This window comes from Elgaria multicarinata, chromosome 5 (assembly GCF_023053635.1).
Source record: "Elgaria multicarinata webbii isolate HBS135686 ecotype San Diego chromosome 5, rElgMul1.1.pri, whole genome shotgun sequence".
Lineage (NCBI taxonomy): Eukaryota > Metazoa > Chordata > Lepidosauria > Squamata > Anguidae > Elgaria > Elgaria multicarinata.
In genome coordinates, this window is record NC_086175.1 from 131,781,446 (window position 1) to 131,803,247 (window position 21,802).

The 21,802-nt window shown below is 44.8% G+C and overlaps 1 protein-coding gene across 1 annotated transcript in view; it reads right to left on the reverse strand.

Annotated features, from left to right (window-relative positions):
• The window catches only part of CAPN5 (calpain 5), a 101,503-nt gene extending 85,489 nt beyond the window's left edge, over nt 1–16,014 (reverse strand). The window contains exon 1 of the mRNA XM_063127244.1: nt 15,961–16,014. The gene's annotated coding sequence lies outside the window, so the exon portion shown is untranslated. The remainder of the gene's footprint in view (nt 1–15,960) is intronic.
• Nucleotides 16,015–21,802: the final 5,788 nt, after the last annotated feature.

Here is a 21,802-nt window from a genome sequence, read left to right on the forward strand (position 1 = left end):
TGTTCATATGCGTATATATTTAAGTGTTTGGCTCAGGTTTGGATTTGCTGTGGCCAACTCTTTTATTTTCAGGAAATGGTAAGTGGGGGGCGGGGAGTGAGTTAGAATGGTGAGCTGTGTGAATGGTGCCGTCTGATTGGTTGGTTGATTTGAATGGGGAGACAAAAGGGGGAATGAGACCACAGTTAAGGAGGTTTTGGAGTTTGTCAGGGTTAGGGAGTTAGTGAGGGTAGGAGTGAGTAGGGTTTAGTACAGGCTTGTTTCAGGATAGTATTAAGAAAGTGGGGTTGTAGGACCCCCGTACTGCGCTCAACATCCAAGGTCCTCCTCTGGGTGCCTACTCCAAGGGAAGCTCGGAGGACGGCAACAAGAGAGAGGGCCTTTTCTGTGGTGGCCCCCTAATCCATAGAATCATAGAATAGTAGAGTTGGAAGGGGCCTATAAGGCCATCGAGTCCAACCCCCTGCTCAATGCAGGAATCCACCCTAAAGCATCCCTGACAGATGCTTGTCCAGCTGACTCTTGAAGGCCTCCAGTGTGGGAGAGCCCACAACCTCCCTAGGTAACTGGTTCCATTGTCATACTGCTCTAACAGTCAGGAAGTTTTTCCTGATGTCCAGCTGGAATCTGGCTTCCTGTAACTTGAGACCGTTATTCCATGTCCTGCACTCTGGGAGGTTCGAGAAGAGATCCTGGCCCTCCTCTGTGTGACAACCTTTTAAGTATTTGAAGAGTGCCATCATGTCTCCCCTCAATCTTCTCTTCTCCAGGGTAAAAATGCCCAGTTGTTTCAATCTCCCTGACGAGGCCTGCGTGGCGCCAACATTGTTATATTTTCGGCGCCAGGTTAATACTTTTCTCTTCTCCCAGGCATTTAGCAATATGTAATTAGCCTGGGTTGTTTTTGTATGTTTTTGTGGTTTTAAATTGTATGTTTTCGTGATCTTAATTTTTTGTATATTGTTTTTAAGTGTTTTTATCCTATGTAAACCGCCCAGAGAGCCTCGGCTATGGGGCGTTACACAAATGTACTAAATAATAATAATGATTTGGAGGTAGTTTAGTATTCCCTGGGAGGTTGAAGGAGGTAGATGTATGTGGATAAAATAGAATAATCTTAAAGTGTCGTTTAAAATCTTTTTCAAGATAAACAAACTTTATTCCTATTTTGTGTTACCTCAGGTGGACAATTCACATGCACACTCTCACGCAAAGGTTTATTATTCCCTCATTCTTTTAAAAAGAATAGAGTAGCGGCAGCAACGAAGGAGAGGTTGATAATAGATGTCACGGAGGTTGGTGACGCCACAGCGCTCCTCCAGATGTTTTGGCCTACAACTCCCTAGGCAGCATTGCCAACGGTGAGGGAACATCTGGAGGGGCACACGTCGACAAACTCCTGTCAAGGCCTTCCTCCCAACTTCTCGAAAGTTTACACTCATTTTGGGCTAAAGCTAGGGTGACCCTATGAAAAGGAGGACAGGGCTCCTGTATCTTTAACAGTTGCATAGAAAAGGGAATTTTGGCAGGTGTCGTTTGTATATATGGAGAACCTGGTGAAATTCCCTCTTCATCACACCAGTTAAAGCTGCCCTCTTTTAAATCTGGTCACTCTAGTATAACTCCTGCAGTTTTAACTGTTGTGATGAAGAGGGAATTTCACCAGGTTCTCCATATATACAAATGACACCTGCCGAAATTCCCTGTTCTATGCAACTGTTAAAGATACAGGAGCCCTGTCCTCCTTTTCATATGGTCACCCTACTAAAGCAGGGACATGAAGTCTGGCCCATAGGCCAGATATGTTGCCGTGGCTTTGCCATCTGACCCACCAGCTTCTTTTGCTGTTATCGCCCTTCAGCTATTGGAGATAAGACGGTCTTTAAAAGGAAATTAACCTTTATACCCCTGCAAAGAATCGATCTGTGCGTTTTGCTAGCACGAGAGTCATTGCACGCAACCGAGCTGTGCATTTTGCAGGCTTGGAAGCTGTTGCGCTGTGGCTAAACAACTGTCAGCTGTTAGCCTTCACAAAATGAAAAATGACGTGTGATGTAAACATATCCAGTCCTTAAAATCCATCCAGACTGGTCTGGCACGGCACCAATGTAGTCGCCATGCCGTTTGCAAGTGTCTGGTGCAAAGTTAAAAAAAAATCCTCCATCTTGAAGCCCCCATTACAGCCCAAAGGACTCGATTCTGTATTACTAAGGATACAAGGCTGAGAAAAATTGGCTTCAGAGGGAAAAGGCAGGAGGTGATACACAAAGAGGTTTTGGGGGCACCCTGTCAGCAAGAGAGCAGGCAGGACTTTGTTAGTTGTGGATGAGGATGGAAACTGAAATTCAAGTATCGATCTGAACGAACCCAGCCAACGGAATGGTCTAAGAATTAGAGCTCCTTTATCAAGAATACAAAGCCCTAAAAGCTATTCACTTTCCATCTATTTCCATAGAAATAAGCCGCAGTTTTCATTAGCGCTTCATTTCCAAAACTGAAAAGGGGTTATTGTATGACTCTGCATTTCACAAAGAAGAAAAAAATGAATTGCAAATTCAAGGGAAGGCAGGAAGGGGCAGAAATTATGCAGCAGAGCAAGAGAGAAGGGGGAAAGGACTCACAACAGCAGAAACAGTTGTGCTTGGAAAACTTTGAAGCTTTTTCCCCTTGTTAAGTGCTACTTTGCACAGGGCTTAACTGAACGCAGATTTTACAACTGGAAAAGTAAATATCGCTGGCCGGATTCACTTCCTTGTCTATTAAGACTCCTGATCATTTGAAAACTGCAGTGCCAAGGAGAAAACTACGTTAGAAAAGCTGCGAAGTTGTAAATTATATCATTTATAATCCACAGCCTTAACAGTTAACTTCTGTTCTGGGCAAATCGGTTGAAAGCATTATTAATGATAACATTAGTACGTGTATAGAAGAACAAGCCCTGCTGAAAAAGAATCATAGAAAAGCAGAGTTGGAAGGGGCCTACAAGGCCATCAAGTCCAACCCCCAGCTCAATGCAGGAATCCACCCTAAAGCAACCCTGACAGATGGCTGTACAGCTGCCTCTTGAAGGCCTCTACTGTGGGAGAGCCCACAACCTCCCTAGGTAACTGATTCCATTATCATACTGCTCTAACAGTCAGGAAGTTTTTCCTGATGTCCAGCTGGAATCTGGCTTCCTTTAACTTGAGCCCGTTTCCGTGTCCTGCACTCTGGAAAGATCGAGAAGAGATCCTGGCCCTCCTCTGTGTGACAACTTTTTAAGTCTTTGAAGAGTGCTCTCATGTCTCCCCTCAATCTTCTCTTCTCCAGGCTAAACATGCCCAGTTCTTTCAGTCTCGCTTCATAGGACTTTGTTTCCAGACCCCTGATCATCCTGGTTGCCCTCCTCTGAACACGCTCCAGCTTGTCTGCGTCCTTCTTGAATTGTGGAGCCCAGGACTGGACGCAATACTCTAGATGAGGCCTAACCAGGGCCGAATAGAGAGGAACCAGTACCTCCCATGATTTGGAAGCTAGACTTCTATTAATGCAGCCCCAAATAGCATTTGCCTTTCTTGCAGCCATATTGCACTGTTGGCTCATGGTATGTCAACATAGTATGTCCTGTCTCACTAACCTTTTAAGAGTTATTTGAGATTGTCAATAAACATGAAGACAAGGCTGATTTGGTAGAAATTGGTGTAGCGGCTAGAATGTCGGACTGGGAGTCGGGAGATCGGGGTTCTAGTCCCCACTCAGCCATGGAAGCCCACTGGGTGACTTTGGGCCAGTCACAGACTCTCAGCCCAACCCACCTCATAGGGTTGTTGTTGTGAGGATAAAATGGAGAGGAGAAAGAGGATTATGTACGCCACCTTGGGTTCCTTGCAAGAAAAAAGGAGGGATATAAATGCAATAATAAATAAATAAATAAATAAATAAATAAATAAATAAATAAACCAAAGACTCCTGAACAAACTTAGTAGACATGGAAAAAGAGGAGAGGTCCTCTTATGGATCATTAACTGGTTAAAGATCAGAAAGCAGAGAGTTGGAATAAATGGTCAACTCTCCCAATGGAAGGAAGTAAATTGTGGGGTCCCACAGGGATTGGGACTGGGACCAATTCTTTTCAACTTGTTCATAAATGATCTGGAATTAGGAGTGAGCTGGAAAGTGGACAAGTTTGCTGACGTCACCAAATTATTTAAGGTTGTTAAAACACAAAGGGATTGTGAAGAGCTCCAAAGAGATCTCTCCAAGCTGGGAGGGAGGGCGTCCAAATGGCAAAAGTGGTTCAAAGTCAGCAAGTGTAAGGTGATGCACGTTGGGGGGAAAAACAACTTCAAGTATAACCTAATGGGATCTGAGCTAGTGGTGACTGAACAAGAAAGAGATCTTGGGATTGTGGTGGACAGCTGGACGAAAATGTCCACCCAGTGTGCATCCGCTGTAAAGAAGGCAAACTCCATGTTAGGCATGATAAGAAAAGAAATTGTGAATCACATGGCCAGTATCATACTGCCCTTACACAAATCTATGGTGCGACCACACTTAGAATACTGTGTACAGTTCTGGTCGCCACACCTAAAAAGGGATATTATAGAGCTGGGAAAAGTGCAGAAAACGGCAACTAAAATGATTAAGGGGGCTGGAGCATCTCCCCTGTGAGGGAAGGTTACATCAACTGGGATTGTTTAGCTTGGAAAAAAGGAGGCTAAGGGGAGACATGATAGAGGTGGACAAAATTATGCATGGTATGGAGAATGTGGATAGGGAGACATTTTTGTCCCTCTCTCAAAATACTATCACCCGGGGTCATCACATAAAGCTGATTGGTGGGAGAATCGTGACAAATAAACGGAAGTACTTCTGCACACAGCACAGAGTTAAATTATGGAACTCACTACCACAAGATGTAGTGATGGCCACCAATCTGGATGGCTTTATAAAAAGGGGGGTTGGATAAATTCCTGGAGGCAAGAGCTATCAATGGCTACTAGCCCTGATGGTTGTGTGCTACCTCCAGTATCCGAGGCAGTAAGTCTGTGTGCACCAGTTGCTGGGGAACATGGGTGGGAGGGTGCTGTTGCACCATGTCCTGCTTTGTTGGTCCCTGGGTGATGGCTGGTTGGCCCCTGTGTGAACAGAGTGCTGGACTAGATGGACCCTTGGTCTGATCCAGCATCAGGGTGCTTCTTATGTTCTTAACTTTAGGGCTGTGTATACTATAGCTTTGTCCCAACTACCCTCCCTAAATGTCTCTGGGATTAAACGGTGCCTGAAATACAAGCAGCTTCTAGATATAAAAAGAAGAAATCTTTCACAAAGCAAAAGGCCCTCTGGAATTTGCTTAATTTTATTTTGTGGAGGGGGAGAGAAACTCTGAACATGTTCAGAGGCATAGGCATCAGCGAGGGAGGGAGGGAAAGATAGAACTTCCTAGAAAAGAAGCCGATAAGCTAGGATTTCCCATGAAAATCTGCAGACAGGTGTTTCTTAAGGGGATGTTTTCGGAAGATGCCATACGGTTGGCTCCAGTCTAACTCGTCACATTGATTGCAGTTATGGAATGATCTCCCCAGTGCCAGGTCTTTTCAGTGCCAGGTCAAGACTTTTCTCTTTTCCCAGGCATTTAGCCATACGTGATGAGCTTAATCGATCCCAGATCTGTTTTAGGTTCAGCTGACAGCTTAAAGTTGTCTTTAGATGCATGTTCTTGTGTATTCTGTCTGTGGTTTGTTTTTATGGTTTTAAATTTTGTATATCATTTTAATGTTTTAACCTTATGTCAACCGCCCAAAGGGCTTCATTTATGGGGTAGTATATAGATGATGATGATAATAATAATGGAAACTGAGGCCTTAGCTAGACCTAAGGTTTATCCCGGGATCATCCCGGGGTCATCCTTGTTCATGTAAATAACACACAGGATATCCCAGGAGCAGGCAGGGATGACCCCAGGACGATCCCGGGATAAACTTTAAGTCTAGCTAAGGCCTGAGTGTCACTAAGTTAGTCTGGATCAAACCTTGCGTCTTATTTATTTATATTATTTATTCATTTATTACATTTTTATACCGCCCAATAGCCGAAGCTCTCTGGGCGGTTCACAAAAATTAAAACCATGAAGAGCATAAAAACAACCAACAAATTTAAAACACACATACGAAATGCAATACAAAAAACCACAACCAGAATAAAACCACACAGCAAAAATTAATATAGGTTAAAATATGAGATTAAAACAGCAAAGTTTAAATTTAAGTTAAATTAGGTGTTCAAATATTGAGAAAATAAAAAGGTCTTCAGTTGGCGATGGAAAGAAAACAATGCAGGTGCCAAGCGAACCTCTCTGGGGAGCTCGTTCCACAACCGGGGTGCCACAGCAGAGAAAGCCCTCCTCCTTGATGATGGAATATCGCCGTGCACTCCTTCCCCAATATTTCTGCATTTTTTTCTCTCGCCCTTGAGCAATCAATTCCGCTTCGCAGCACCTGCAAATATCTTGGTTCCAATCTACTGGCCCGGGGTTGTCGAAACCATACAGCCCCGCTCCCTCCTTCAAGTCAAACACATGTCAACAAAGGCGGTGACATATTGTGTACACAGAGGGACCTTCTCTCTCTCTTTGCGTGCTTTCAACCCCCCGCCACGCCCCCTCTTTAAATCGCAGCACAATGGAAAAGAGTGAGTCACTGCATTTTTTCACCTGTTCATGGGAAACCTTTCTAACACACACACACACACACACACACACACACACACACACAGTGTGTTCAGGGTGGATCCACATCAATAAGGAAAACTACACACCACTGAACAAACCTGCATCACCCTGTGTGCAAACAAAACAAAGCTCACACATATATACAAGGGATTCCCTTGGCTCTCAGAACAGAAGCCAATATCTAAGCCATCCCAGATGCTTTTGGGGCACTCCCAGGCAATGGAACACCCAACGGAACCTAGATTATCCCTTTCTGCTATCCTTCTGCTGGCAGACAAACCCTTTTTTCCATTCAGACATTTGGCATCTAAGCTGGTCTGTTCCAGAAAGTTTTTTTTTTTAATGAGTTGGGTGCTGTTTATTTCTTTTATAGCATTCTTAATTGTTTTTAATTTTTATTATTATTTATATGATGGTTATTAGTGGTAGTAGTACTTAATTTGTACCTTGCCTTTCCACCAAAAATTGGCACTCAAGGCAGCTAACAATAGAATGCAGATGGAAAACAAACTTAAAACGTAACAATCAAAAAATGAAAGAAGCAAACAGAACTTGACTGGTGGAGACAGGTCAAAGGGAGTATTTCTTCACACAGAGCATTTAAATTCACTACTGCAAGATGTAGTGATGGCCACCAATTTGGATGGCTTCAAAAGGGGTTAGACAAATTCCTGGGTTGGATAAATTCCTGGAGAAGGCTATCAATGGCTACTAGTCCTGATGGCTAGTACCTCCAGTATCAGAGGCAGTAAGCCTATATACACCAGTTGCTGGGGAACAGAGGCGGGAGGGTGCTGTTGCACCCGCGTCCTGCTTGTGTGTCCCTGGTCAACAGCTAGTTGGCCACTGTGTGAACACAGTGCTGGACTAGATGGACCCTTGGTCTGATCCATAGGGCTCTTCTTATGTTCTTATGAACCGAACCATTTAAAAAACCCATTGAGCAACAGATTAGTTTACATGCCAAAGACCTGCCCGAATAAGCATAACTTTCATTGCATGTGGAAGGACATGCTAGAGAAGGGGTCTAACCCAGCCTCACTCAGCAGGGAGTTCCAGAGGCTGGGAGTGGCCCCTGAGAAGCCCTTCTCTTGCATCACTACCAAACAAGCCTCTGATAGCAGCAGTACCAAGAGAGGGGCCTCCCCCAAAGATCTTAAAACCTGGGCAAACTCATAAGGGGGAAGGCGGTCTTTCAGGTAGCCTGGTCCCAAGCGGCCTGGGCTTTACAGCTCATAACCGACTAGAGATGTGAAGGCCTGGAAAAATTCGGGGAAAAACACGGTTTTTTCTGAGGCTTTTTTTTTGGCTTTCCCCCCAAAAAAATTTGAAAAAAATGAAGAAAAAATGTTTTATTTTAGCATGATGAATAAAATGTTTAAGACAAGGTGTTCAGAAATTTACTTCTCCAAATGGTTTCGAAAAACTATGTACAGTATTAGGTTATTACAATTTCTGTGCACAGAGGACAAGCAAGTCCTAGGTTGCAAATTGAGTCTACAACTCTCAAATGCAAGAGCGAGATGCATTTCTGCCTCCAGGGGGCAGCACTGGCATTGAAGCAGAGACTGAAACCGATAGTGATAGCTATAGCTAAGGAAATGAGTCTGATTAAATTTCATGCATATTCATTGAATCTTGGTTTCCCCCCCCCTTTTTTTTCTCAGTTCTTTTTATGGGAATGGGAGCGTTATGTCCGCTTGACACTGTGGAGGACTAGCGAAGACATAAATAATTTTCTTTGTTACTAATGTTGATGGTTTCCTCTGCTGTTGATTTTTAAAATTATCTTTTGCCTGCTCATAAACTGGCAAAACCAAAGAGGTTCCTTACAGTTCAGGAGCTTGTAGCTCCACTTGTTACCACAAAGGTAAAGAAATAATTAATTCAGTTTGTAATAATTGTTTGAATACACTGAACTTTTAATATACCAAATGTAATAATTTTATGCCAAACCAACTTGGACATAATTACATTTTATGTTCCTAAAGAAGCAAAGTGACTTTCAATCTGTAAAAAGTGCTAATATTGCATTATTTCAATTTTTCTGAAAATTTCCATTTTTTCCCCCCACCCCCGGGGAAAAACGGTTTTTTTCCATGTGTTCAAAATTTCTGGAAATTTTACATCTCTATAATCAACACTTTGAATTGTGCCCAGAAACCGACCAGTAGCCAGTGAAACGTCTGTAAATGCCCTCCCTGGGTTAGGGAAAGTCCCTTGAATAAAGATAAGAATAGTAGAGTTGGAAAGGGCCTATAAGGTCATCGAGTCCAACCCCCTGCTCAATGCAGGAATCCACCCTAAAGCATCCCTGACAGATGGTTGTCCAGCTGCCTCTTGAATGACTCTAGTGTGGGAGAGCCCACAACCTCCCTAGGTAACTGGTTCTATTGTCGTACTGCTCTAACAGTCAGGAAGTTTTTCCTGATGTCCAGCTGGAATCTGGCTTCCTTTAACTTGAGCCCATGATTCCGTGTACTGCACTCTAGGATGATTGAGAAGAGATCCTGGCCCTTGCGACAACCTTTTAAGTATTTGAAGAGTGCTCTCATGTCTCCCCTCAATCTTCTCTTCTCCAGGCTAAACATGCCCAGTTCTTTCAGTCTCTCTTCATAGGGCTTTGTTTCCAGACCCCTGATCATCCTGGTTGCCCTCCTCTGAACACGCTCCAGCTTGTCTGCGTCCTTCTTGAAGTGTGGTGCCCAGAATCCAAATGCTGAGAACTTTCCACATGCAATGGCTGGCAATAATTGGGGAGAACAGTTTTCTCACAAGCTGAACAGTTGCCAGAGTCATAAATATTGGTCATTTGCCGTAATAATGAAACACAGGCCATGACCTGCTGTGTCATATTTATAATGCTTGACTTCAGGTCAGATATCCGCCACCCCACTGCCATGTAGTTCAATCTCTTATGCAGAAAAGTAGGATTTAACTTAATATATTTGATAGAGGAATCCTCTCTTCCGTTCCTAAGTGTACATGTTAAGATGCAGCCTGTTCAGACAACAAGCCAAGCCACCGTGGTTAAGCCCTTTGACTGAAGCATTATGGCTTAGCGTGTCGTGTAAACCATGATTTAGTATGTTGTGTGAATCATTCCTAACCAACCAGGGTTTAAACATGCTCACTAACCATTTTCTGCAAAAGGGTTAGTGGTCTAACCATGGCATAGTGTGTTGACTGAACAGGCCCAACCAGTCTAAATACTACACAATTTTTTTTAAAAAAACACCAAACTTGATTGTAAAGAGAAACACCAAATATAACTAACTGGGATTAATCCCCCCAATAAAAATGTTGCTTTTCATCCACCCATCCCTACAATAAACTTAGACTGAAAGATACTAGCACCAATAGCCCATGGGTCTAGCTCATCAAGAAGCCTAGCTAACGATAAAAGTTCATTGAAGTGTACTTATCCTTTTAGAAACATAGGCACCCCAATGATCTGACGTTGACGGAGGCACAACAATTCACAAAGTGACGGATTCCTATTTTGCATCATATACAAATCTATGGTGCGACCACACTTCGAATACTGTGTACAGTTCTGGTCACCACACCTAAAAAAGGATATTATAGAGCTGGAAAAAGTGCAGAAAAGGGCAACTAAAATGATTAAGGGGCTGGAGCATCTCCTCTATGAGGGAAGGTTACAGCAGCTGGGATTGTTTAGCTTGGAAAAAAGGAAGCTAAGGGGAGACATGAGGGAGGTGTGCAAAATTATGCACGGTGTGAAGAATGTGGAGAGGGAGACATTTTTGTCCCTCTCTCAAAATACTAGAAACAGGGGTCATCCCACAAAGCTGATTGGTGGGAGATCCAGGCCAAATAAAAGGAAGGACTTCTTCACGCAGCGCAGAGTTAAATGATGAAACTCACTACTACAAGATGTAGTGATGGCCACCAATCTGGATGGCTTTAAAAGGGGGGTTGATAAATTCCTGGAGGCAAAGGCTATCAATGGCTACTAGCCCTGATGGTTGTGTGCTATCTCCAGTATTCGAAGCAGTAAGCCTGTGTGCACCAGTTGCTGGGGAACATGGGTGGGAGGGTGCTGTTGCACCATGTCCTGCTTGTTCATCCCTGGCCGATGGCTGGTTGGCCACTGTGTGAACAGAGTGCTGGACTAGATGGACCCTCGGTCTGATCCAGCGTGGCTCTTCTTGTGTTCTTAAGAACTGAATGTACCACCTTTGACCAGAGGTCAGGGTACAGGATTTTAAATAAATGGGCCAAGAGCAATACATTATTGAACTACCTAGGTAAGAAAACATGTGGACGGCCCGCACCTTTGCCAAACAATTCACTCATTGTGCACAACTGAAGCTATACCTATAAATAGAAATGGAACAGGTAAGCCTGCCTCCCAGCAAAGCAGCACAGAGGCAAGAGAAAGAGTTTCACCTGTGGATTACTACCAGTTTGTCCAGGTTTTCCCAACATCCATGGCTTGGATTGATGGGATTTGCAGTCCAACATATCTGCCCCATGTTGGGAAAGGTTACGTTATCTTGTTATCAGTGACACAGGGGGTGGAATTCATAAAGCAGCTGTCAGCCCCAAACATCTCCAGCCTAGACCAAAATTTTGTTCTGACTTTTATACTGTTAGTTTTACTCTACCCTGTGCCTGTTTGGTGCATTCTCTTCCCCTCCTTATTGTTTTATTATGATTTTATTAGAATGTAAGCCTATGCGGCAGGGTCTTGCTATTTTATTGTTTTACTCTGTACAGCACCATGTACATTGATGGCGCTATATAAATAAATAATAATAATAATAATAAAATGGTCAGAAACAGAACTGGCAAAGATGTGAATCTTAAACACCAATACAGATTTTATGCATCACAGGTACAGCTACAATGAGCTTTTTCAAATGTCACACACGCTCCCCCTCTGCATGGAAGGAGTTTAGAAACTTTGGATTTCTATTTGTAACTAACCACAGTTTACCGTGTTGTCTGAACCTAGCAAACTGTGGTTAAGCTTAACAAGGGTTTGTTTGAAACAAGCCAACTTCCTAACCCATGGTGTAGCAAAGCTGTTAAGAGCATAAGCAGTAGTGATATTGCCAACTCCCCTGCCCACAGCATGGTTCCTGCAACTTTAACAATAGCTGTACAGGACGTAGATTGGTACCTCCCCCACCCCATGCACAGGCACCAACACAACTGCTTGCACTCATGGGAGGCTGAGCAGAAGGGGAAAATGCTCTGAAGCATCCAGGAGCTTAATTAATGTCTCCCAGCATACTAGCTGGACATCAGAAAAAACTTCCTGAGTGTTAGAGCAGTATGACAATGGAATCAGTTACCTAGGGAGGTTGTGGGCTCTCCCACATTAGAGGCCTTCAAGAGGCAGCTGGACAACCATCTGTCGGGGATGCTTTGGGGTGGATTCCTGCATTGAGCAGGGGGTTGGACTCGATGGCCTTGTAGGACCCTTCCAACTCTGCTATTCTATGATTCTATGTGTTGGACTAAATGCTAGTTGGGGACGGCTGCCCTAGTGACGGGCGTAGGTGGTACACGTGAGCAGGATGCAAGAATGGCTCCACATAGGTTTGCATACCCCCCCGCCCCATAGTTATACAGTTACACACACACATCTAGGCAACCAGGGCCTTTTAATGCACAATACACACATGAAATATTCTGTGTGTTGTGTGTGTGGTGGGGAGAGATGGTGCACCAGTTTGAGCATTGCTTCCAAATCCCTACCATTATTTAAGATCTGCCCCAGCGTGAAAAAGCCCACTCCCGTGTTTAAACAGTTCACTTTGCAAGGGAGCACTTAGTGATCACGGAACGTGAGTACATAATTATTTATTTTATTGAATTTGTATACCGCCCCATAGCCGAAGCTCTCTGAGTGGTTCACATAAGATAAAAACACTTAAAAACAATATACAAAAATTAAAAACCACAAAAACATGCAAAATGCACATACATTTAAAACCATAAGAAGCTGTTCCTTCTCGTGTTCCTCTGATGAGGGCTGCTATTGAGATGGGTTTGGCTGAGTAAGGGTTCAATCCTAACATGCATAGGATTGCATCAAAAGTTTGCACCATAACAATTGCATCATTTAGTGCAACTTAGAGGTCCCCTTTCTTGTTTCTGTATTGGTATCTTCCCTCACATGGAGATAACAAGGCAAGGATCATATGACAAAAATTTCCCTTATGGCAACCTTCTCCAACCTCATGCTCTCCAGATGTGTCAGACCACAACTCCCAGCATCCCCAACCCTTGCTGGCTGGGGGATGATGGGAGTTGGCAGTCGGACACATCTAGACGACATGGCGTTGGGAAAGGATGCCTTGTGAATTGCATGCCCCCCCCCCTGTGCCCACCAAAGATGGGAGCTCTTCGCACTCTGCACCTGCTCAGGGGCACTTTCATCTGTTCCGACTTCATGTCTTGTGGGGTTGAAATCCCAGCAATGAAAATAAATGCCTTTCAGCCAAACATATAAAACCGGTCTCGACTGAAAATAAAATAAAATACTAGACTGTGAAAATGGTTTCTTTAGAAGACCATCCAGTTGTCACTCAGTGCAGACCAAGAAAAGGAATTTGGGGGGGGCGGGGAGCCGCTGGAGACTGTCAAACTAGTAGAATGGATTAAGCAAAAGAACACAGACGAGCAAGAAAAAGCCGGCTTGTTTAGGAAACAAGATTCAAGATTGCTTGGAACAGAGAAACTAAAAAGCGATTATGTAGGAAGACACACTAGATGCTAGGGGAGAAGGACTCCACATATGCTCAAAGGTACTCTGCCTTTACAATTCCTTCCAATGTCCAGCAACTGAACCGCAGTGTTAAAAGACAGGTCCTAGAGATCAGTTTTGAGACATCCCAGCTCAAAACCTTTACCATAAGGACTAGAAACATGAACGGAGGCACACATTACTGTATAGAAGAGCAGGAAGGCTGTTCCTTGGGATAAACCATGGGAGGAATTTAGTAGAGAAGATGATAATCTACACCAAGCAGGATATTGCACTACGAAAGCAGTATGGAAGTGGTATATCAATGGCAGGAGCCACACTACTGCTTTATAGTGGTATTCATAGAATCATAGAATAGCAGAGTTGGAAGGGTCCTACAAGGCCATCGAGTCTAACCCCCTGCTCAATGCAGGAATCCACCCTAAACCATCCCTGACAGAGGGTTGTCCAGCTGCCTCTTGAAGGTCTCTAGTGTAGGAGAGCCCACAACTTCCCTAGGTAACTGGTTTCAATGTCGTACTGCTCTAACAGTCAGGAAGTTTTTCCTGATGTCCAGCTGGAATCTGGCTTCCTTTAACTTGAGCCCGTTAAAGGCTACACTCTGGCAGGATCGAGAAGAGATCCTGGCCCTCCTCTGTGTGACAACCTTTTAAGGATTTGAAGAGTGCTATCATGTCTCCCCTCAATCTTCTCTTCTCCAGGCTAAACAGGCCCAATTCTTTCAGTCTCTCTTCATAGGGCTTTGTTTCCAGACCCCTGATCATCCTGGTTGCCCTCCTCTGAACCCCCTACAGCTTGTCTCCGTCCTTCTTGAATTGTGGAGCCCAGAACTGGACACAATACTCTAGATGAGACCTAACCAGGGCCGAATAGAGAGGAACCAGTACCTCCCGTGATTTGGAAGCTATACTTCTATTAATGCAGCCCAAAATAGCATTTGCCTTTCTTGCAGCCATATCGCACCGTTGGCTCATATTCAACTTGCGATCTACCACAATTCCAAGATCCTTCTCATTTGTAGTATTGCTAAGCCAAGTTGAAGTGCACTGACACCTACCATAGACTGCTTTCTGAATGCTATATCCTGCTGGGTGTGGCTCCTGCCTTTTATATGCCGCTTTCATAGTGCAATATCCTGCTTGGTATAGATGAGGCTGATGTTTCAGATCCACAGGAATGGGATTCAACGACCTCAATTCCCTTCCAGAAATCCGGTTGCCGGCGCATGTCCTTTGGCTATGTAAAAAGTGACCCGGGCAACCCGGGGCTCTCTGCTTACTTGGGATGACTCCCATCAGCCCCAGCCAGCATGCCTTATGGGAGTTGTAGTCCAAAACATCCTGAGATCGCGAGGTTACCCATCCCTCTTCTACGTTTTGTATAACCCGGCATTTGGTAGGGGATGACGAGGGGTCACAATTGCCTATGATGGCTGGTGGCTACTGTAATTTGGTTCACACACCTGAATAAAGGCTCACCCCTCCTCCCCGACCCCACCCCACCCCAATTTTTTGCACAATCGGCTGTTTAGAGCTTGGATAGAAGACCAGGAATTTGAAGCCATGGGTGCCATGTGTGTGTGTTTGCTGACCCCTTGCTCCACTGGTGTATATTAAAAAATAAACCATTTGTTATCTAAATGCACCATCAGCCTAGAGCGCTCATGAGGAAGTTAAGCAACAACTCCATAGCCGCTCTGCCAACCAAGGCAGCACAGAGCATGTAACAGCCTCAGGGGCGGAAGAAAGCACGCTGGAAAGGAACAGCCCCTGCGAACAGTGGAGGGGGGTCCTTACTCCAGAAGCAACCAGGAGAAATCCCCAATCCGAATCTCCCCCCCCCTTTCCCCCCTGCTTTTAAGTTTATGCACACTTCCCCTGGGAGTGAGCCCAAGTGAATAGGCGAGGACTTACTCCCAGGTAAACACGCGGGGGGATCACAGCCCCCCTAAAAGAGAACTACAAAACGCACCCACGCCGCCTGGTCACAAGACAGAAAAAGGAAGTGTGTGTGTGTTTGTGTGTGGGTGTGTAAATCTCTCTCCATCTTCTGTGCTTGGAAACAGCCGCCCCCACGTTTACCCGCCAGGTGCGTTGGGAATATACAACTCCCATTATTCCCGGCGCGGTCATGGGAGTGGTAGTCCACCACATCTGGAAGGCGCCCAGTTGGCTGAAGGAAGGATCATCAACCCAAATCCTTCTCTCTCCCCCGCCCCTGCTTGGCAATAACCGAAAATGAAACACCAGCAGAGATTTGGGGTGGGTGGGTGCTCATTTCAAACGCGTACACACATGCACCGGGCTCTGCGTGCAGGAGATGCGTGTCTGCCAAAGGGCACCGCTGCAAACAGCAGCCTTTTCCAGCTACATCTCCAGCTGCGAGGCGTCTCCGGGGTTCCCCGCCCTAGCCTAGCGCATTGGCTCTGCAAATCTCCCCCATAGGGACGCGCGCGAGGGATAAAGAAACCGGAGTCACGCCGATCCGCCTTGCCAGATCCGCATCTCACCTTCCCTGCAGGACACCCGGCTCCGTTCAAGACTGGCTGCTCGCTTTTCTCTGGCTTCAGCACTTTGCTGGCGCGGGGCGGGGCTTCGCGAGGGAATAGGGGCGGGGCTTCGGCAAGAGGGAGGGGCCAAGGCACGCGCGTGCGCCTGAGGCGGAGTCGCGGGAGGGTGGGAGTACAGAGGAGCGTCGCCATTCATAGAATTCATTCATTCTGTCTCCAGGGGATGCAGTGGGGGCTGGGGGCTCGGATTTCGGTGGGGCTGTGAATGCATTCTGGGTTTCAGTCAGAACCACTCAGAACTCTGAAGGAACTATCCAAAGTTCTGAATCCATTTGAGGGATAGGGGACGATACTTTGGGGGTCACCGTCAGAAAAAAAAAAGGTAGCAGCCTCCGTTGAACAGAGTAAGACTTCCTTCCTCTTTTGTATCTGGTCGCTCTAGGCAGGGCTCCTGCAGCTGTAACTATAGTGATGAAGAGGGAATTTCAGCAGGGGCTGCATGCATACAAATGACACCTGCTGAAATTCCCTCTTCATCACAACAGTTCGAGCTGCAGGAGACCTGCCCTATTTCGTACCACTCTAGTATAGCTCCTGCAGCTTTAACTGTTGTGATGAAGAGGGGATTTCACCAGGAGCTGCATGCATACAAATGACACCTGAAATTCCCTCTTCATCAAAACAGTTCGAGCTGCAGGAGACCTGCCCTCTTTTGTACCTCATCACTCTAGTATAGCTCCTGCAGCTTTAACTGTTGTGATGAAGAGGGAATTTCACCAGGTGCTGCATGCCTACAACTGACACCTGCTGAAATTCCGTTTTCTATTCAACTGTTAAAGATACAGGAGCCCTGTCCTCCTTTCCATATGGTCACCCTAAATTATCCTTTACAGGTCTTGCATGTGTTCCCCACCCGCTCTTAATTCCTGGCTGTCAGCTGAAATTTGTTATGCACGCATAGTTTGTAATACCTTTGAAGCAGCTGCAGCCTGCACAGATCCTTGGGGTGAGGTCATCCAGTTATTGATGGAATGTAATAGATCCGTTTCTAGCAGCTTTCCCCAACACCATTGTCCAAAGCCAACAAGTGGGTGAAGAATGATGAGAGTTGAAGTCTGACACACCTGGAGGGCTCCAGGTTGGGGGATATTGCTTTAAAACAACTGTAAATCAAAGCATGAGCGAATGTGCAGTTGTGGATATTCAGTGAAGTCATTCCTTCCACAAATGCAACTCAGCTTTACTATCACTGTAGGGAATCAGATCATACAACCTGGCTATTAAACTAAAAATTAAATATGGGGTGTTCCTTTGAGTAGGATTTCCAACTAACCACAAATTGATGACCTGGCCTGCTCCTGAACATTTAAGAATAGCTTGATCTGGAGAAATCAACGTGTGAAGTTTCGCTAAGTTTTTCTGGGACATGGAAATACGCATTATTGTCCGGTGTCGATCTGCAGACGAAGCTGACTTTAAGCGTGCAGGGGCTAGCAGAGAGAGGTTGGCAGCCCTGTGAATAACTCTTAGTCAGCTTTGGGTGGGGGAGGCCTGGGTCGTCATTTCAGCCCACCCAATCCTGACTGTGGGCTCCATCACACCTCCTTTTTTCTCCTGGTTTGCCTCCCCGATTTCCACCTCTGTTTCATTAGCAGGTCAAGCTAATGGTCCCTTTCACATGTGTTTATGTGAATCGGTGAAACCTCCTTTCGCTTGTTTGCTCTCCCACTCCACCCTGTGCCAATGCCTCCTTCCCTCTCCAGTTCATTGGTTCTTGTTGTCCAACCGAGTCAGCGGAAGCCCGTTCATTCAACATGGCGTCCTAGAAGAGGAGAACCGCCCCAACCTCCTCTTCCGTCAGCAAGACCTCCCTTCAAAGCACACGCCCCTAACAAATGACATAGCGCAAAGACAGCAATACACAGGGTCGGAAGGCTGCATTAATCCCACATGGAGGAAATAAACCGGACTTTCCTCGCTCTAGGAAAATACAGAAAATGGAGGGGAAGAGACAAGGTGACTGCAGGACAGGCATGATGTCATGTGAGTACCACGCTGCAAAACAGCAAACCAGGCATGACGAGAGTGCACTAAAACGCTGGTGTGATGGAGCCCTGTTAACTCAGAGAGAAGTCCCACAGTCCAACAAGGGGCTTACTCTCAAGTAAGCATGCATAGGATCAGAGCCACTATATGACAAGATGCAAAGGAATGAACCTGGTACAAGGGGACAAAAGGACCTGCAAGTCCACAGAGGCAAAAAGAAAAGAAAAGAAAAATGGGATCTCCCAATCGTTTATCAGAGAAGGGAGAATTCTGCTAACGGTGTCTTCCCCCATCAGAACTTCTGCAGTGAAGGTGGGGGGGGGGGGAATTGTTCAGAGTGGAATTTTCCCTTTGCTGCAACTTTTAAAGGCAACAGAACGCCCTCAGGGATCTGTCCCTACCAGCAAGCCGTCCTCCACTCCCTACAGCAGCTTTCCAGACAAAAAATTAAATTACTACTTTTTTAAAAAAGATTTTATTATTTTTTCCAAAACAAAATCAACAGAGATGAAAAAGGGGGAGGGGAGAGAGAAAAGAAAGGAAATAAATAAATAAATACAAAGAAATGCATTGAATTTAAATCGAATTATTGACAGAGGGTAAGCACACTTAACCTCTATTCATATTTTTCCGCTTTTCTTTCCAGCCCAAGATGTATGTGGAGTCCGTGAACTTCTTAGAAGTTTTCTTTATAAGTCTTCTCTATACCAAACATATATTTCGCCTCTTTTCCGTGATCTTAGGAAAAGCTTTGAGATATACTACTGTGCATATCTCTGATCAGTATATAGAATAAATCCTGACATGTTTTATAAGTCAGATGACTTTGCCTTTCGCTACTTTCAATTGGGATAGCCAGAGAGAGAGGCGGGTAATAAATAAATAAATATATTATTATTATTATTATTATTATTATTATTAGTGACCATATGAAAAGGAGGACAGGGCTCCTGAATCTTTAACAATTGTATTAAAAAGGAAATTTCAGCAGGTGTCATTTGTATATAGGGAGAACCTGGTGAAATTCCCTCTTCTTCACAACAGTTAAAGCTGCAGGTGCCCTGCCCTCTTTTAAGTCTGGTCTGTCTAGCATAGCTCCTGCAGCTTTAATTGTTGTGATGAAGAGGGAATTTCACCAGGTGCTGCATGCCTACAAACGACACCTGCTGACATTCCTTTTTCTATGCAACTATTAAAGATACGGGAGCCCTGTCCTCCTTTTCATAGGGTCACCCATTTATTATTATTGATATTTCAGTTTCAGTTTATTTATTTCGGTCATGGTCCAGCACAGCAGAAAACATCATCAGCAATTATATTAGAAAACCCCGACAAGATGCATACAATAAAATACATACATAAAATATATAAAATACATACATAAAAACACAGCAGTCTCAGCCTGAATCTAAAATGCAATAAAACTCTTCAACATCGATTTCCGTTGGCTTATGGCAGCCGCACAAAAACTGGCCACATTTAGAGTAACCTGGGGATTGTGATCCGATAGAAAATGTTTTAGGTAGTAGGTCAATTTCTTTTTGCCGTAGCTATTTGCCATAATTCCATATACTGTGATTTCAGTGTTAGACGTTCTGCAGTTTTCCAACTTTTGGCTCTGACGCTTTGGGCAGCCGTCGGCATGAACACCATGCGGTCCTTAGACGTCACTTTGGCGTTTTGTTCTTCCTGTATAATTGGGCCAACGCTGGGGTCACACGTAGGGTTTGATGTGTATATTTGCCATTTATGAAAATAAAATGCCACCACCCCAACCAACCAACGACCCCCCATGACGGACAAGCCTACAGAAGCAAAAAAAAAAAAAAAAGGGAAAGGAAAAGGAAAAAGGTGTCTCTCAATCTCTTATCGCAGAAAGGAGAATTCTGCTAACTGTTTTTTCCCCCATCAGAACTTCTGCAGTGCTGGGATAAAACTGCGCACAGTGGAATTTTCCCTTCGCCGCAACTTTTAAAGGCATTGGAGCCCCCTCAGGGATCCGTCCCTGCCAGCAAGCCGTCCTCCGCCCCTTAGATTAGCAACCCAAACAAAGAATTAAATTATTAGCAGCTATTTCCGGGACTTCTGCGTACAGTTCTCAGCAACACGGTCCATTGTGATCGGCGAGCCAGCTCAGAAACTTGGCATCCGGATGCAGCTTTGCAAGGCCCCCCTGACTCTATCTGTAGGCCATTATGGGTGAGAGTAGGAATCCGACACTTTCAAGTTTCGGAGACCATCAGGAGCTGATTCCTGGAAGCAAACAAAATGGGGTGGTTAGAAAACACCAAGTAATTAGATTTCCCTCTTCTTCTTCTTCTCCTTCTCCTTCTTCTTCTCCATGCTTTTAAGTAACACGAGTTGCCACTATGGGCTCCATCACACCAGCGATTCATTGCACACTCCCCCTGCCTGGTATGCAGTTTTGCAGCCCGCTACCCACATGATGTTGTCCACATCCTGCACTCATTTTGGCTCTTATCCTTCATATTTCATTTCTTTTTGGAGCACAGAAAGTCTGGATTATATTCCCTCCCTGAATGCTTTCCTGCCTCCTGTGTAGTTCTGTAGTTGTGTTCTATCGACCGTTCCATTCTTTGTTGGGTGTGTGTGTGTCTAAGGGTGGTCTCACTAACAAAAGAGGAGGGTGGTGCGATTCTCCACTCAACTGTGAAGGAGGAGGGAGAGAGGTCCCATTTAACTCGTTATGTTTTTATTCTGGAGTAGGCATGACCAGGGGTACATTTTCACCTTAAAGGAAATGTGGAAAATGTACCCTCCTTGCCCACAGCAACCTCATTTTTAAAGATGAAGAGATCAAAATTGGCACAGTGACAGCTCTTAAGGAGGGCTTTAGCTACCCAATGATTGAATCAGATTGGGTCGTCCCTTGATTTTAAGGATTTTTTAAAATGGAAATTTAAAAAATGCTTATTTCTGCATAAGTTTTAAAGATAATAGATTAAAATGGGCACAGTAATAGCTCTTAAGGAGGGCTTTCAGCATGTCAAGTTTGAATCATATTGATTCATCCCTTGGCTTTTTAATGAATGTTTTAATTTCTCCCTCTTAAACGCATTTTCCTGGTAGTTCTCAAGTGAGAAGGATCAATCTTCCATTCCTTTGAAGTTGTGCATCTTCAAGTTCATAAACTACAGATCTGCTGGCTCCCTTACTCAAGAGCAAATCCCACTGATTTCAACTGCATTTACATCCAATTTATACTAAAATCCCATGCATGCTTACCTTTGAGTAAACCCCATTTCAGTAAGTCTGTCTCTGTTCAATGGGGTTTACTAAGCATGCATGAGATTTTAGTATAAATTGGATGTAAATGCAGTTGAAATCGATGGGATTTACACAACTCTGCAACTCTCTCCAGGGCGAGGTGTCCAATTACCACCAACCAATGAACTGTAGGGGAAGGTACAAAGGAGATCTGAGAGTGCATCTCAATGGAACAACAGCGATCCACTCGTGCGCAGGAGAGGTGTAAAGATGAATGAAACTTAAAAGTGCAAAGTTGTAAGTGATCAGGCTTTCACACGCCATGGAAACGAACGGGGATAATTTGAGGGCAAATGTGTAGGTGTGATGGAGCCCTAAAATCAGGGGTGTCATCCAGGGTAGGCACTGTTGGGCATTTATATAAGGCACAAACTTCAGCAGGGCCCAGTGACTAGAGCTGCCTGGAGTTGCTGCTCAAAGTTCTGGTATTACCATTTAAAGCCCTAAACGGCTTGGGGCCAGGCTATCTGAAGGAACGCCTCCTCCCATATGTACCTGCCCGGAGCCT